The sequence below is a fragment of the Rattus norvegicus genome, chromosome 5 (assembly GCF_021556685.1).
Source record: "Rattus norvegicus strain SHRSP/BbbUtx chromosome 5, alternate assembly SHRSP_T2T, whole genome shotgun sequence".
Taxonomy (NCBI): domain Eukaryota; kingdom Metazoa; phylum Chordata; class Mammalia; order Rodentia; family Muridae; genus Rattus; species Rattus norvegicus.
In genome coordinates, this window is record NC_141538.1 from 72,969,395 (window position 1) to 72,987,806 (window position 18,412).

The 18,412-nt window shown below is 44.0% G+C and overlaps 1 protein-coding gene across 2 annotated transcripts in view; it reads right to left on the bottom strand.

Annotated features, from left to right (window-relative positions):
* Abca1 (ATP binding cassette subfamily A member 1) overlaps nt 1–10,379 on the bottom strand; it is a 123,756-nt gene extending 113,377 nt beyond the window's left edge. For both annotated transcript variants that reach the window (XM_087548928.1, NM_178095.3), the window contains 1 exon segment: nt 10,158–10,379. The gene's annotated coding sequence lies outside the window, so the exon portion shown is untranslated.
* Between the last annotated feature and the right edge of the window lie 8,033 nt (nt 10,380–18,412).

The following is an 18,412-nucleotide window of genomic DNA, read 5'->3' on the forward strand; positions in this document are numbered from 1 at the left end:
GCAAGAATACAACGGGGGATTCCAGTGTTAGACTCCATGAAATAGTCACTCAACCCATGACTCACAGAAGCTTAGCCAGTACCTGTTTCCCAACTACAAAAGTCCCCAAGCAGTGACCATGTAAGTGCTGTCTCACTGGAACTGAGAAGTTGGGTCTTTCTGGACATAAAAGGGGTGGGAGCTCCAAGGCTTGTGTTCCATATGATAGCTGTACGTGTAAACCGAGTGCCTAGGGGTTTAGGAAATAGCCCCCATCCCCACCACACTCTCCTGCAGTCTTACAGAATGAGAAGAAGAGGACCCCCCACCCCAGGCAAATCATTTACATGAGAACAGTCACATGCCTCTTCCCAGTCAGCCGTTTCTCTTATGCCTCTGTTTATTCTTCTGAGTGTATTTCTCTTCTCAGTTCCATCTAAATACTTCAGACACTTAGCATGTGCATCCAGCGACTAATTTTCATTTCCAAATAGCAGTGGTCATGTCAGCTATTCTCAAAAACTTTCAATAAATAAGTCTATGTGTTTCTCTGTGCTCGTGTCTCTATGCTCTACTTTCTTAAGACAACAGATTTCCAGTTAGCAGAAACCAGACGCAAGGTGAAATTCTGGACCGTAGCTGCAGGCATAGTCTGTAGATTTCCTTTTCTTAGGGGAGGTAAAAATGGGCAAATAAAAACTGCAACATCTGTGGTGTTCCATACCACTAAACGGTGAGGCAGTAAACGACAAATCAGGGGTAGGTCCAACTATGGCAGATCTGCAAAGGTGCTGAACTCAACTGATTGTGCATCCGTGAGACACTGATACAAAAACAAGAAACACAGATGAGGCTCCTGCCTCATCCCCAGAGGGTTGTGCAAGGTCTGGAAATATCATGGATGAAACCTGTAAGCCCAAAGAGTATGCTTGCTCTAGAGAAGCCCTGTTCTCTAATAGCGTCTCAGAGCCTGTGTCTCTGTATCAGTACCCATGTCCGGGGAGAAGCCTAATGAGGTTACTACCTGGCTGGCACGGGCTCACTGTACCCATAACTTCAGACCAGATGGGCTGCTGTGGGGTGGGAGGGACTGTGAGCTATCCTGTCATTTCTCCAAGGCTGACCCACCAGCTTAATACGTGCCTGAAGCTAAGCTAATTGACTTGATGAAGCTTTCCTGACCTCCAGTCACAGGCTCACTACCCTGAAGCCATCCTTGCCAGTGGTCCCTCAAATGAGCCTTCACTCAAAAACGAGAAACAGGCACTCAGATACCCCAGAAATGATGTCACTACCTAAAGATAAGATTCTTAACACTGATTTTTTTAACACTGAAATTTGTAAAAAATCAAAGAGGGCAAGAGATCTTCAAGAAAAAAAAATCAACCTCAAATTAATTAATTGATAACGCCTCTCCAGGAGAGCATCACTATTTCAGAAGGGGCTGTGCTAACAACCTCCCAATGGAGACTGCAGAAGCTGCCGATGCTATCATTCCCAACAATTAGAACTAGGGAGGCAGCAGGGTTCAAATCACCAAATGCATCAAACGTCCATCCTTACTCATAACTGTAAGATTACAAACAGCCGCGTGCATCTCCCCCCAACAGGGGACACATAGTCAGCATCCAAGACAAAATTCTTTGCGCAGAGCTTCGTTTTCAATGCAAGAGCTAGGAAATAAAAAAATGAAAAGGGAAACCCAAAAGCGGAAGTGAGAAAGGCATGTGGAGCCGATCAGTAACTAGCCTTTGAGAGGCAATTCCTCCCGTCCGTGACAGTTCTACTCTACAAGAGATCCTAAAGTCCCTGATGGTTAGTCAGTCAATGACCCTATTTATTGACCTCAGACTTCCAGTGTTGGGACTTTTTTTAAAAAATGCTTAAAAGCCAGTCTTTTCTGAAACCAGACCTGTACCGAACCCGAACCCTTGTCCCTCTGTAGTAAAATTAGGGGAAAATTCTAACAAAATGTTAGAGATCACCTCTCACCTCTCACCGAGTTCCACTAAACAAACATAGAGCAGGAAGAATTTTGCAAATAATACAAGCATTTGCTTTTTCCCTGGTTGGGGGGGTGGGGGGTGGGATGTAGCACATAAGGAAATGAGCCTTCTCTTCCTGTAGAAACCAACCCACCCTCACGACTGACTGTCATAAGGAGAAATGTAAAAAATCTTCAACTCTGGTCAAAATGCTAGAGTAAGAGGTACTTTGGCATGGGTCTAGTGCACTCCTCCACCCTGATGTACGAGCTACCTGCCAGCCCTGATTTGCAAATCTGACTGGACAATATTCCCTGTTGTTCTAAGATGGTTTTCCAAGAGCATCTTGGGAGCTGTGGTTTCGTGGCATATTAGTAAAAATAATCATACCTGCCTCACATCACTGCAGTGCGACGGAAAAAGGTCACTGGCTCTGGAACCCTAAAGATTCTGACACCCTGCATCCTCTCCATAAATCAGAGCTCAACAGTGTATATAAAACATTTATCTAGTTCCTGGAACAAAGTGAGCACAGTATACACTGTTATTGTAATAAGTGCTACCCACTTCACAGAGTGAAGCTTTCATCCAGGGTGGGGCTGAGAGTGGGCAGACAATTAAAGGAACCTCTGTCTCCTCTCTTGGTCCGCAGAGAGAATCCCATTTCCTTCCAGGGCCTTTCCAGGGCCTTTCCAGGGCCTTTCCAGGGCACTTTAGGATACCAAGGTTTTGCCATAGAATCCCCTCTGGGGTCTCTACTATCTCCACACTGTCCACCATTCAGCTGTTTTCTTTAGCCCTTGGCCGCTTTCCAACAATTCTCACTTGGGTCTTGCCTAAAGCTTCCTCTGTCCCATTTCATCCAACTTTTTTTAAAAAAGAAGTATTTATTTTATGTATATGAGTACGCTGTCGATGTCTTCAGACACACCAGAAGAGGACATCGGATCCCATTACAGATGGCTGCGAGCCACCATGTGGTTGCTGGATACTGAACTCAGGACCCCTGGAAGAGCAATCAGAACTCTTAACCGCTGAGCCATCTCTCCAGCCCCCTCATCCAACTTCTAAATCAATTATCTTAGAAGTCTGGGCTTCAATCCTGAGTCTCTTTTCAGATCTGCTTATGCTCTTCCCCAGTTGCCCGCTTAGCAAGTGCGCCCTGCTGAATAAGTTGTTTAAAGGACCTAAGCCAAGGCACCATTTCCAGGCGTGTTAAAAAGCAAACAATAGAGCTCACAAGAACATACCAGTTGAAAAGGACACCTTCCTGGGGGGCCAGGGTAGGGCAGAGGGCTCATCCCAAAATATAAAACGTTTGGCACTGCTCAAGAGCCCTGAGCTCTAGGCCCACAAGTTCAAGTCAAAGACTTAAGGAACCCTTTCAATATCTGCACACAGTTTTTCTACCTCAACTTTATTCCCTTCATTTTTACCAAACAGAACTCTTATCTAGGGCCAGCTTAGAGATCAGGTGACTGATACCAGGACGCTTCTCCAGAGGGCCCTTTCACCAGCCAGCTCCTGAGCAGGGCAAGCAGCCGCCCCATGTCCCAAGTCAGTTTTGAGTGCCAACTAACTAGACAAGTGAGAAGTTCATTAGGCTGCTAGCTGAGGCCCAGAGGCAGGAGTCCTTCCCTCCAGACTGACACCTTCTCCACAAAAACACAAACAAGCCACTTTGCTGGCTACCTAATCAGAAGAGGAGGAGAAAGAGGAGTAAGACCACAATTGGTTCTGAAAAACAAAACCGTAAGGGCGTGTTCACTTTTTATTTTTTAGTATTGACGATGCAAACACTGTTATTTGGGGTTTGGGAAGATCCTGCAAAAATAAAATTCATCTCAGATGAGTCCAGTATTATCAAAATTCTAGGCGTTCCTTTCTTTAAAAGTGACTCTGTTATTAAGATTCCACAAATCAAATATTCAGAGTAGCAAAGGAAAAGTATTCAGGGGAAAATGAAAATCAACTCCTGGGTGGGACTTTGGTGGCCTCATTTAAAAAAAAAAAAAGGCAGATTTTATGGTGCCATTTAAAAAGTCACACACTCCAGTCTCCAAGCAACAATGTACTAGGTGGCTGCATCAGGTGAGAGCCAGTATCCCCACATGAAGTGCCCAGTTGGTCTTCACAGGTTCCTCAGCAGGGGAGAACTGCCCTCTGATCACGTGAAGTGTGGCTTGCTTGGCAAAGGGGGGAAGGTGTTGCTGTTAAATTTGCAAACCCCCATGGGACTGATAACTGAGTAAATGCAATGGGGACCAAAGGCTGGCTTTATGTTAAATTCAAGGTCCCACTATGACTAACACCATCGTTAACAAGTGTATAAAAAAATACACCTGCCCCAATCACAATTAACACCAACCAAAATTAGTATCAGGATTTTATACTTTTACACAAAGAAAACATCACCTCCCAGACCCTCAACAACCAGCAGTTCTGTAAAATTTTCTTCTCGTTTGAACTTAAAGCTAAAGGACGCTTTGTCTTTGGGAGAGCAAGAAGAGTTCCAGTTGAAAAACGTAGGATTCAAATGGGCCCAACAGAGATAAATAAATGAGACCAGGCCAATGTTTAAGAATTCAGTGTCCATTTAAGCCTTTTATGCACACAATTTTTCTTTACTCTTCTAAAGGGCATTAGGACTCTAAATTCTGAAAGAGGAGACACCATCCAGGATTGAGGAAGCAAAAGAGTAAGAATTTAATTTCCAATTAATGCCCACTAAGAGAGTGGATCTAGGCAAGGAATCCTACTGCTTTGGGACACAAAACAAAGGAATGGTCTTTCTTATGAAGAGACCAGAATAGATGATGTTAAAAACAAAAGGTTGGGGATTTAGCTCAGTGGTAGAGCACTTGCCTAGCAAGCGCAAGGCCCTGGGTTCGGTCCCCAGCTCCAAAAAACAAAAAAAAAAAAAACAAAAAAAAAAAAAAAAAAAGAAGAAGTCTACAGCCATCCCACCCTGAATGTGCCTGAGACCGCCTGGGAATACCAGGTGTTGTAGCCTTTAAAAAACAAACAAACAAACAAACTAAAAACAAAATGAGGCTGGAGCGATGGCTCAGTGAGTAAGAGCACTGGCTGCTCCTGCAGAAGACCTGGGTTCGATTCCCAGCAACCATATATATGATGGCCATCCATAACTCGAAATCCACAGAATCCAAGGTCCTCTTCTGACCTCTGCAGGGACCAAGTAGGTACATGTTGCACAGACACACGTGCAGGCAAAACACACATAAATTAATAAATCTAATGTTTAAAAGTTTAATAAAGATTTTTAAAAACCCTGCCAGGGTCTAATGTACCCAGAAGCCATAGAAACACAGCCCAGCAGGCACAAGAGAGGATAGGCCTGCCCCTACTCCCAACGTCGAAACTGTTCATCCACTTCCTTATTCACGGATAGACAGGGTGTATCCACTCGGGAATCAGTATCAATGTGTTTACAGGATCACAGAGGAGTGAGTTTTCCTCACCCTTTCAAAGAAAAGGGTGTTCTAGGGGAGGTAGCAAGAGAAATTTTGCTGAATTGGGCATCTTGAATGTCTTCTCAAGGTCCGTGTGTTAAAGGTGTGGTCAGAGTGTTGTAATTAGGAAGTAGTGGGACCTTCAGGAGTCCGTTCCTTACTCCAGGGTGGCTTCAAAGTCTTGGAAATAACACACTAAACAGTGTAGATTTTAAAGCACAGACCTAAAAAAGTATGAAAGCCAGAGATAACGCGAAAGAGACTATTGTACTTTTTAAAGTGTTTAACGCCTCTAAGTCACCTAATGAGTTATCTCTCGATCATCCGTAAGAGTGCATTAATGAATAACCCAAAAAGTCTAAGGGGAGCACCACAGACATCGTCTCAAATCGCAGCTGCCGCAAAAAATGGAAATGGGACGGGTGAGTAGAACTGTTTGTTCTACCAGTCATTTAGCCTAAATAATTTAAACACGCACCAAAATTCATCCACGTATCACAGTGATGCCCATGGCCATATCGTTTCCTAACACTGTCCTGAGAAGGTCTCCTTTGTTGGAGTAGTTTTAGAACACAGGAAGCGAGCAGCACCCAGCCCCTGAATAGGCTCTCTGAACTATTTTCTGACCCACAGTAGGATAAGGTTTTGCAATCTAGATTCTACCATCCAGTCTTCTAGTAAGAGCATCTCCTCAACCAGAATCACCCTCAGTATACTCAAACACACACTGGTGTAAGTGATAAACATGAACACAGTGGCTGCTACCCCACTTTTCAGAGCCTGACCGTAACATATGCAGATCTGTTCAAGTCAGTATCTGTCAATTTCCTTATTAGAGGGACAGATGATGTGCAAGGGGAAAAGAGGGTCAAAGACTCTCTTTAGAGAAGCATGCATGCTCCAGAAAGACAAACTGTGATTATAATTTTGAAACCTAAGTACATGATATACATGAGCACGGGGAGCAGCTCCAATGGAAGTGCACAATGGGAGGGAACTGTGGGTCCAGGAGACTCTGAAGAGGAATGACATTCTCTCTGTCAGGTCTTCGAGTCTGCAAAGTCTTGTTTTAGAAAGCAAGTGTGATGTCCCCCACGGTCAACAAGAAACAGGCACGCTGCTTTTGTATAGTTCACGTCTGACAGTGTATGGTGTAGCTTGAGACCCGCCTGCAGAAACCATTTCATGTCTGAGGCTTTCACTCGGACTTCACGTATGATTAAAGTAAACCGCCTGGCCCCACTATCTGTAGGAACTACTCTGCAGTCACACTCTAGTCACAATTAATTAGCTGAGGCAGGAGTATCGCATTCATTTAAAACCAAGTTTTGTTTTTGGTTTTAAATGAGAATTGAACAAATGTTACTGCCTGGGGTTTTCGTTGTTGTTGTGTTTTGTTTGTTTGCACTGTGTTGCAACCAAGTTCTCTTCCAGAAGAGAATCTGACAGGACTACTCCAGAGCAAAAATGGGGATAGGATATGGATCATAGCTTCCAATAAGAATGATAGCAAATGACTACACAGAAATTTCACGGTATCTGAAATTGTACCAGAGTCTCACTTAATGTGGACAGTTAAAGTCTTCTGGAATTTGAACTCAGATCTCAAATCAGCCACTTGGCAATGGAGCGCCAAGGACCAGTTAGCCTCCCACCTTCTTAATCTGTAGACACAATAAACAAGCGTGGTTCGAAGATTAACTCAGTGTCTGAGAAACACGGGGACAGCAGCAGGTAAGGACTTATTAAGCCACAAACACGTCTATAATTGGTATTCAAGGTGTTTTCAAATCCGTGTGTAAAGGCGGGCTCCAATATTTTAATGCAAGTGCTCTCCCAGTACAAGTAAATCAAACAAGTATTACGATTGATCTTTTAAATTTTTGATGTCAGAATAACTGACCATAGGTACTTTATAAATAAATCCATTATTTACTTAACATCTAGACCATATGTAAAAATGTATTTACACTTGAATGTTTCAGACATGCCAAAGCAATGCACCTATGTAGTATTTTCTAAAAGTCCAGAAAGTTTGTAATTTAAAAGTTTAAAGGAATGTCCACTTAACTATCTTAGAAACTCAAAATAATCTTAAAAAAAAAAGCATAGATCTAACCACTTTTCAGTCACTACAAATGCAGCCCACGGAAGCACACTGGTATGTGAGGTGCAGAAACAAGGAGAAAAAACTTAACATAAGAATGTCCCAGCTCCCCTCACACAGGTAAGGCAGCACACAGCTGAGTTGCTAAGTGTCATTCAGTTTTGATAGTGTTGGCATTGGGGCTTCCATGAGCAGAAGTGGGAAACCAACAAGCCCCAGTCACCCTTCCTGATTCCAGACCAATTAATTCATGGTCTCCCATAAACCTGAACACATTCCAAATCATCCTATAAATCCGAACACATTCCAAATCATCCTATAAGCCCGAACACATTCCAAATCAAGATGCATCTGAGGTCCGTAACAGGCCCACCTTTAGGTGCTAATAAATTAAAATATTCATCTTCAGACAGATAGTCAAGTCACCACCAATGAGTCGTCCAGAATACCAGTGACTTTTACAACGGGACACTTATTTTATGGTATTGATTTTTGCTCCAAAAAGGTACTGTGAGCATTATGTTGCTGGAAATGTCCTTCTCTCACCCCTCAGATCCAACTTGTTCTCACATAGATAATAATCAACTCCGTGCATCACGTTTAAAAAAAAAACATTTTAATGACTTGTGGCAGCGCTGAGGAAAAGACATGCTTACAACAGAAAGTGTAATTTACCTGTATTATTTTAGATATTATTATACTACCCACTCGAATATTCTCTATGCTGTCTGTACCTCCTTTGATGTTGGGGGAGTTGTATTTTTGCAAAGATGGGAACAGCAATACGTTGCCCTTATGTCTGTATTAGAATAGAAAAAAAATGGGCTTGAAAGAAAAGGGAGTAGTACTTTTTAATTGGCATTTATGTCTGGTAGAGTATTAAGACTTAGGTCTGGGTTCCAAGCTATGACTAAGTGGTAAGGGTGTGTTTTCTAGCCTGCAGGCATGTGTCAGGTGTGTGTTGTGGGAGGTGAGGATTGAGCCACAGAAAGAAAGTGGTGTATCATTCTCGTCAAGGAAATTTTGTGGGGTTTTTTTTTGTTTTGTTTTGTTTTGCTTTGCTTTTGTGATGGGTGGTGCTAAAGGTCTTGTACAAGGTTGACACTGTACCATTGACCTACATCTTAAGCCAGGAAGTGTTCCTTTTGTTTAAATATCTTTCCTTTATTATATATTTATTCTGCCAACGTCCTTTGAGGGACTTGGTAGTAAATTCTTGTTTTGTTTTTTAATGGTGATACCAGTGAGGCCAATGAAGGAGACTAATTACTTCTAGTGACAGATACTTAGTTTTCCCAAACAAATAAACACACAAAAACAAACAAAAAAACAAAAACAAAAACTGTTTAGTATTTCTCTCCTTTCCAGAGGTAAGTGCAGGAAAAAAAAAACAAAAAACAAAAAAACAAACAAACAAAAAAAAAAACAAAAACAGGCACCTACCCACCAGCCTGTCATCAGTAAACACCCCCAAGAACCATGCCTCGTTTATCAATGGCCTGGGAGTCAGGAAACGAAAAAAAAAAAAAAAAAGAATTAGAAGAAGGGAAAACAACAACATTGGCTGGCTTTCCCGGCCCTCAGGGTTCCTCCCAGTTTGGAAACACCAGTTTTGACTAGATTCACAGTGAAGGGAAGGACTAGACTCTCACTCTACACCGGGCCATACCTTGGCTCCCCTGCCAGGAGGCGCTGCGGGCCAGTCTCCAGGGGCCACCCGCAGGCCGCCCAGCCCCCACCCCCTGGCGGCGGAGCCCAGCCCTGCACCCGAGCTGCGAGTTCTGTGCTGCCCGCTGGGGTTACTTGCGGTCATTCGGCTGCAAAACCTAGCCCCAGCTTCTCAATCGGTGCTCGGCCCGAAGGGACCACTAGCAGAAAGCAGGAAGATGGGCCAAGGGGTGAGGATGAATTGGGCACCCCAGCTTCGGCTTCCTGCAAACTCTCTTCTAAGTTTTCTGTCTTTAGAAGTAACAAAAGTGGTCCCCCACTTTGCGCCAGGGGATGCAGCGCTCCAGAGTGCAGGAAGCCTGTGGGCAGGACCCCCGAGTCGAACAAAGCCCGAGAACTCAAGCACGCAATAACACAAAAGATCCCGTTTAGGACACTTCTTACTAGAGTTCTTTGGAAACAAGGACATGCCGCCCCAGTCCTGGGAAGAGGACCTCCAAGCTAGAGGCCAACACGATCCAGCTAAATAATGGAGTGGGGACTCAGATGTGACACTTCCACAAGTGCTACGACGGCCTACCCGGTGCTAGACAAAGGGGGACTCTTTGTAAAGGATCCTCTCATCTCCCTACCCCAGTGGCTGTTCCCCTCGGACGCCCGGGAATCTTGGCTCTCACTGTGCCCAAGAGGCGAGTCTCAGACACCAGAGATGCTTTCCCTGGTCTCCGATTCGGGGAGACCCGAGTGCTGTCGTTCTGCGTCCCGTGGTCACCACGATCTGTCCCAGAGCATTCTTTCCCCATTTATGCCTCCCCTGTCCTATTTGCATCCCCAGAAGTAGGGGATATGGGAGTTCGAGTCCCAACAAAGTCCCCAAAATGGAGAGCTCCCCAAAGCTTCCTTGGCCCCGAACCAAAATGCCCAAGTCACTGAAGAACCTCTTACCTGTTTTCCACTTTGCTGTTTGCGTCTGTTTACCCAACCCCTACACAAACCCTTCCAGAAACCGGGAGAAAAAAGTAGGGGGTGGGGACAGGGAGCAGAGCAGCTCCCCAAGCCGGCTGTGGTTGCGCGGGTCCCGCGGCGCCCCCTGCCCAGCTTTGCGCTGAGCCGCAGAGACAGAAGTGGGCTCTGCCGGTCCCGGCCCGCTCGCTCGCTCTCGGAATTACTGGTTTTTGCCGCGACTAGTTCCTTTTATAGATTCGGCTGTGCCGAGCGCCGGGGTTACTACCGGTCAAACGCTGTTCTCTCCCTTTTTCCCCGCCTCCTTCCCGGCCTCTGTTTATGTAGTTCAGTCACTCAGCAGAAAGCACGTGGAGCTATGGCCCGCCCCTTAAACCGGCGACAGTGCGCCGCGGCTGACACTGGGGGAGGATGGTGCAAGCTTCGTGGGGTCCGCTTTCGTAGCCCCGGCCCTGACCTGCTAGCTTCGGGTAACGGGAAACTCCGGACTTGAGCTGAGCCAGGGACTCCGCATTCCCGGCAGAAGTGGGAAAGGGAAAAACGCTTCCTCTAAACTCTTCTTTCTGCAATTGTTTGGGGGTTTGTGGGTGTTGAATTTTGAGTTTGTGTGTTTTGTTTTGTTTTGTTTTGTGTGTGTTTTTTTCTCCCTACCTTCCTCTTTCTCTCCCTCCCCCCCCGCCCCCGTACTCCCTCTCTCCCTCTCTCCTTTTGTTAGTTTACTCAGCCCCCAGCTTGGGAAGGAAAGCAGACCCACCCCCGCCCGGCCCCACAGATGCCAATCATTTTCTGTCTCTTCCTTCTCTTCTTTAAAACGTCCTAGATTGGTGCAAGGGGTGTGGAATGGACAAAGTGAATATCAGCTTGTTTTGGTTTCTGCCTCAAACCTTTACTTCGGTTTTCAAAAGAAGATCCGCTACCTTCCAGAGTTCTAGACTGACACACACACACACACACACACACACACACACACACACACACACTCCACTGGTAATAGGTACCTGTAAAGCCACAGGGGGCAGCTGTGGTCACAAGAGTGGGTTTTGATGATGTCAAACGACCACAGTTAGATGAAGTTTTTCTGCCTTTATTTTATTTGTTTTAATTGAGACAGTCTCATGTAGCCTGCTCATAAACTCAATAACCTTGAATTCCTGATCCTCTTGCCTCCCAAGGCCTAAAATTACGGGAACAGAGCACCACGCCCAAATCTGTACAGTTGCGGAGAGATGGAGCCCAGCCTTGCACAGTAGGCAAGCATTCTGCCAGCTGAGCTATATCCTTAGCCCTTGCTTCCTGTCTTTCTAGAGAGAGCGTTCTCTCTGTCTCTGAGTTTTCTGAAAATGAATTTTGTTGGAACTTTTGAAGTCATCGGAAGAGGAGTACCATAAAGAGTCAGAATCCTACTGACTGAACATCAGTGCCAATTTTTAGTGACATCCATACCCTGTAAACTATTTCCTGTGCCAGACTTTTTAAAAGTCCAGTACTAGCAAAGAATTTAAAATAATGTCCGTGGCCATCTGTGTACAACGGAAAATGCCTAAGGGAAAAGGACCACTCTCCACATGATTCTAGGAGATTAAGCTTTTCTGCAGTTTTCCTCTTCTCCATATCTCACAGCAATTAAAACACACGCACACACACACACACACACACACACACACACACACACACACACACACGCACACTCTTTGTAGTTTGAAGGGTATGGTTCCCGAGAGTACTCCTATTAAATTCTGTTCCCAGCATCCACTTGAAGGCTTCAACCATCTGTAAATCCAGTTACAGGAGATCTGACACCATCTTCCGGCATCAGGCATGTATGTGCTGCACACACATGCATACAGGCAAAACACTCGTGTACATAAATAAATTTTTTTTATCTTAAAAACAAAAGCTTACTTCTTGGGTTTCTCTAACAGGGAGTAGGTGGCATCGTGGAGTAGGCTACACAAATCAGGTAATTAGGAGGCAGAGAAAGAAGAAAGACTAGGAAGAAAGAAACCCCAGGCAGAGCATCCTGGGAACCTCGCTAAATGAAAGCAAAGACCTTAAAACCCAACTCGATCTGTTTAACTAATAACCCCTGTAGGGTATGGAATCCGCCCTACAATAAAACTCTCCCTAGGGGCGATAAAAGCAGAAACAGACTTCGGTGGTGGAAGTATGGATATGCATTTAGTACATCTCTACCCTCCAATCCTTAAACCGCTACAGAGGTCAAAGGCTTCATCCGGGTTATGCCCAGCATTAGCGTGTTGACACCCAGTGACATGTCCTGCCAGAGGGCAGCATCTTATGGCACAACTGCTGGATCCCAACAATTAGAACGTAGAGGAGATCACACTTAAGAAAGAAAGCAGTTTCAAAGCGGGATGCTCTCCATCCTTTGAGTGCCCCTGGTTAGTGTGTTCCTGAGCGGGCTGCGAAGAGTTTTCCCCACCACATCTTCTGGATTATAGCACCTTCACCAAAGGCCCCAACCTTGTCCTCGGAAGCCCTTTCTACCTGAGTAGGAAGGCCGCTCTTCCTTACTGTTGCTCTGAAGTGGTGGCTTCCATAAATGTGCGCTGGGTGACTCGAGGTTCTATTCTGAGATGACCCTGGGATGCTCTAATTGCGGACTTGACCTTCAGGCAGCTGTGGCTGTACTGACCTTGCTAGAGAGGTCGTACAGATACAAGAAGCTCAATTTTATCATGCCACAAAGCCTTTTAAATCAAGACTCCCTGAAAGGCAGAGCTTGTAGGATAGTTTTAATTCAGATCTGGCAGCCAGTCTACAGTCTACAAATGCCTTATTTAAAATAGAGAAGAATTTTTAAAAAAATTTTCTCTAAAAATGTGCTTCTTGCCTGAGATACCTACTATTTGGCTCCTAGTAGCTGAAAAAAAAAGACACTGCAGGAAGTCAATGAAATTTTTTGAAAAACATCAACAAAATGATTTTCCAAAATGAATTTGTAGTGATTAAGTAAGCCTACTGGGGGCTGGAGAGATGGGCTCAGCTGTTAAAGGCTAGGCTCACAACCCAAAATATAAGAAAACCTACTGGTCAGAACATTAGAGAATAAAATATGACTCAAAAAGAAGACTAGAGAGATATCTCTATCAGTAAAGGAGTTATCATGTAAGCATGAGAGACTGTGTTCACATCCCCAGAACCCATGTAAAAGCCAGATGTGGTATACCAGTAATCCCAGCATTGGAGAAGAGGAGACAGGAGATGGATAGAGGTCCTGGCTAGCCAGTCGAGCAGAATCAACGAGAGACTGTGACTCAATAAATAAGTAAATAAATAAAGCGAGGAGAAATTGAAGACATCTGATGTTGATATCTAACTTCAAAATGTACACACACATATGCACATACATGCACATGTGTGTGAGCACACACACACAGGCACACACCTCCCTCCCCCAATTGGTAAATCCTCTTTAATAAAGAGAGATGAAGAGACCTACAGTTCAAAATTGAATCAGCTTAATTCCAATATATCTTTAGACACAGGGTGGAAAAAAATCTTCAAGCCATCAGTGATCAAATGAGAAAATCCAAGTTGCCACCCTTATAGGTGGAACAGGCTCTAAACCACGTAGACTCTGAATGCAGTGTGATTTCTTCTGAGTAGACCAATGTGGTCCCTTCTGTATTAATGTAAATTCTATTAACACCCAAGCAAGATACAACACTGCTTCTATTCTGGCCTTGAGATACATATATTTTCGGGTTTGTTATGGTCAACCAGTTGTTCCAATTTGTAAATAGATATATTCCCTGAGCATCGGGCAAGAAGTGAGTTATATTTTTTTCTTAAAAGCTGCAATTCCAGTCTGCCTTCCTCCAAATTACCCTTTCTTTAACTTTACAGGAAAGTTTTAATTGTCCCCCTTGTCCCTCATTAAATTCCCCATGGTACCCAGACTGTTCTGTCCAACTTAGTGACACAGAGGTCTGAGAATCTTTTTTATTATTATAAAAATATTGTTGCAGAAAATACCTCACACACAGGCAGATAGCTTAAAACTGGTAACGTTGAAGACCTCTTTTAGGTCCTTAGGCTACTTGATTTCTGATATTTGAAACTGAACCACACCTGCCTTCCTGAAACTAGTTCTAAGTTTCATGAATCTGGTTCTCTTGTGGCTATTCTGCCCCCTTTTTTAAAATTTAATTTGTGTTTTACTTATTCACTTTACATCCCACTCACTGCCCCTTCCTGGTCATCCCCCCTCTGACAATCCCTCTCTCATCCTCCCTCCCCTTCTCTGAGTGGGTAGGGTACCTCTGGCACTTCAAGTCTCTAAGGCTAGATGCTCCCTCTCCCACTTAGTTACACTAACTCCTCTCTCTCTCTCTCTCTCTCTCTCTCTCTCTCTCTCTCTCTCTCTCTCTCTCTCCAGCAACTCAGCAATTAGTATCTTTATTGACTTGAAATTGTCAGTGTTAAAAAGATTTATTCCATTAGAAATAATAAACCAGAGATTTGCTTATTTGGTTTTTCTTTTTCATTCTTTGTAGCTGCGACTTTGTTCTATTTTACTTCTGTTGTCCTTAAGAAAGCCACTTATTAACATTTATCAGCACAAAATGATGAAGACATTCTGCAAGTTACAATCTCCCTCAGAAAAGAAAAGCCCAAATGTATCATCTTCCCCTCAAATATCCCTCTTTTGCCCTCTTAACATCATCATCGACATCATCATCTGGTCGTCTACTGGGAAATCACAGTCTTGCTTAACACTTTTATCTCTGTCTTCATCTTCCTCTTCTCATTTGAGAGAACACCATGGCCAGGCCGGGGGTACCACCTACAAATCTCTTAAAGGTTTTGGTTCTTCTCCATCCCCACTGTCAATTTCAAGCCTGAAGTGTGGCCTTCTGTATTGAAAGGCTGCTCCTTCCTCTTCCTATTTATCCTCCCTATCGGAAAATTGTTCACTTGAGGAGAGGGGGAGTGGGAGGTGACTAAATCACACACAACAACAATAATCACCCTGTGCAGCTCCCCCATCCACCCCTGATACACACTTTCTTATGTCCTCAGCTTGAAAAAAACCCTAACAAAGGATTATACTCCAAGTCCCTTAGGCAACCTAGGAAGCGCTGTTGTTGTTGTTGTTCTTGTTGTTGTTGTTCTTGTTGCTGCTGCTGCTGCTGTTGTTGTTGTTTCTGAGCCCATAACAACTGAAGCTCTTTGAAGGTGATTATGTGCTGCTTCCTGCTCCACCCTCTCCTGCTCCACCCTCTTCTGCTCCATCCTCCCCTTCTGATCTTACGGCTGCCTGCTGCTGTCTCACAGACTAAATCGTCTGCTTCCCAAGGTTTTAAAACCCCTTCTATCATCTCCACCCCAGCTGCCCTATGACACTGCTTCCCTGGAATATAGATGAGCTTATCAGTTGCAGCATTAAGAGTAGATAAGAAGGAGGCCTGTAAAATATCCAGATTATAAATAAAATGTACCCCTAACTCAAATCTATCAACAGGCGTCGTGATAGACTTGCAAATGGCCCTTACACATAAGTGCCCTTATGTGTGAAGAAAATAATTGGGGATTGAAGGAAGTCCAACCTTTATTACAGCAGAAGTTAGGGATCTTCATTTTCTCTTATTCAGAGTCCTTTCCTGACACTGAGGAACCCACATTCCTGGCAGTGATCTTGGGGATAACAGGTGGTTTTATGCCTTTGCAAGAGCTATCCTCTGTAACACACACACACACACACACACACACACACACACACACACACACACACAGTTATTAAATGATAAATCCTAAGGAATTCTCCAGATCCCATCTCTTAGCTTCTGAAGAAACAAGTCTCTTTCCCCTTGTCTTTGTGGATGGACCCTGGGGACCATTCTTTCCAGAGGCTGGCATTTGGTGTCCTCATGGTTATTGTGGATGCTTCCTTGTAGAACCTCCATGGATTCTCAACAACTGTTTAGACAGAACAAATATTCATTCTATTTAAAGACCAAAATGTCCACCTGTACTGTGTGCCCTTCCATTTCTCCCTCTGTGGCCATGGCTTTGGAGAGCTGGGTTTCCCAGCAAAATCTGAGTCTTGTTATTAGCTGGTCCCAGGTTTCATATCAGAAGGCAATGTACTCCATCCTTCTGGGCCTGCTGTGGGGCCTATGCTAACACTGATCTCACATGAGCCATGTTTGGCTGGTTCTCTCCCCTACCGCAATTCAGCAAGAAGTCTACCTGTTTAATGCTGGGGCTAGAGAGCCTTGACATGGTGTCCAAATGAGAAAGGAAAGCAAAGTGGAAGAGTCTAGACATAAGATGTCTAAGGAAAGTAGGTCAGAGGAACGTGTTATAAAAATGACGTGATACATGAGGCTGCAGGGCAAGGTGATCTAGGATCATGGACCCACACCCACTCATTTACAGGAAGAGATTTGTCATGAGAAAACACCAAACGTTCAATGAAGGGGCTAGGGAGATGGGTCAAGTAGTTGCTGCTCAATCATGAGAATCTGAGTGTCCATCCCAGCACCCACATAAAAAGCTAGGAGTGGCTGGGGTTAGGAGTTGTGGAGAGTAGAGGGTCAGTAGAGCTTATCTCCAGGTTCAGTAAGAGACCTTCTCTCAAAATAAAAACGTAGAGCATAATGGAGAAGACACCCAACATCCTCCTCTGGCTTCTACACATGTGCACACCAAGAGAAACAATGAGTTAAAAACTCGGCGTGACTCTGGATGTGCTCAGTGATTTTTTTTTTTATTGCTTATCAGAGTGAACTCTTGGAAAGCATTTAATCATCTAACTGCATAAAGGTTCTAAATAGCCTCTGCTAAATTCACATGATAGACTATTGCCCAGCCACGAGGCATTAAAATTATGTTTTCAAAGATTACCCAAACAGGGAATCGCTCATGGTGAACGTTAGCTGAAAAGACAGAGCTGTAGTTCTATGCATATGTGACTCATATTTAGAAGGTTTTTAATATACTTACATTTTTTTGTTGTTGAACATATTTGCATAGAAAACACTGTAAAAAGCCCTACCGGGATGTTACCGGCAGTTTTCTCTGGGTGGTAAGACTGAGTAATATTTTCACACATATCTGTAGTTTTCAGTCTTTCTGGGATAAGCATGTACAATTTTTAGCTAGGAAAAGACACCATGAAAGTTTGTTTGTTGGTAAGGAGTGGGAAGAGAGAGTTTATAACTGCATAAGGAAAAACTGCACCTTACCACACGAAAAGTTATCCTAATCCTAGCATATTTTATAAGCGTGTATGTAGACTGACAAGGAGCAGGAGAATCTGAAGAGACAAAGATAGTTAAGACAGCTAGACATCTTCGGTGGGTGGGTTTATGGGTTGTCAATGTATATAGAAGTTTTGAGTTAATCCTAGGCTTCTGTCGGCTGAATGAAAATCCCGGGGGCTAGCAAGATGATTCCAGGGTTAAGAGTAGTAGTAGCTGCTCTTCCAGAGGAGCCAAGTTCAACTCCTAGAACCCACATGGCAGCTCACAACTGTTGTGACTCCAGTTCCAGAGGATTCAACACCCTCACACAGACATACACTCGGGCAAAACACCAACACACATTAAGCAAATGATGAATAGCTCATTTTTAAAAAGAAACATGGGCTGGAGAGATGGCTCAATGGTTAAGAGCACTGACTGCTCTTCTAGAGGTCCTGAGTTCAATCCCAGCAACCACATGGTGGCTCACAACCATCTGTAATGGGATCCGATGCCCTCTTCTGATGTATCTAGAGCAGCTACAGTGTGCTCATATGCATAAAATAAATAAATCAATCTTTTTTAAAAAAAGAAAAAGAAAAGAAAGCCCAGTATATTTAAGCCCTTTTTTTTTCATAACCTGGCCTTCTGATATTTTTTCCCTCATATTTGTAGAACATCTTACCCATCCACTCTGGGTGTTCATGAGTTGGTCATGTAAGCTGTTGGGACCACTTTACGTCCTGTTCAGAGACTGCCACCTGTCCCTATCAGTCCCACTGAGCTCCCCTACCATTGTGACTGTCTTAAAATACAATGTAAGTATTCCTCAGTATCCATAAAGACGTATTAAATGTGGCTCTTTTTAACATTTCTGCGTATGGATTTTTCTTAAATGCTGTTTACAAAGAAACGAGTCAGTGTGGAGTGAGCTGTTCATCAACCTCAGGAGCAAATGTGACCGCTATCGTTTTGTTAGTCAGTCATCTACCCATTCGTTAGCAGGAAGTGCACCATCCCCTACTG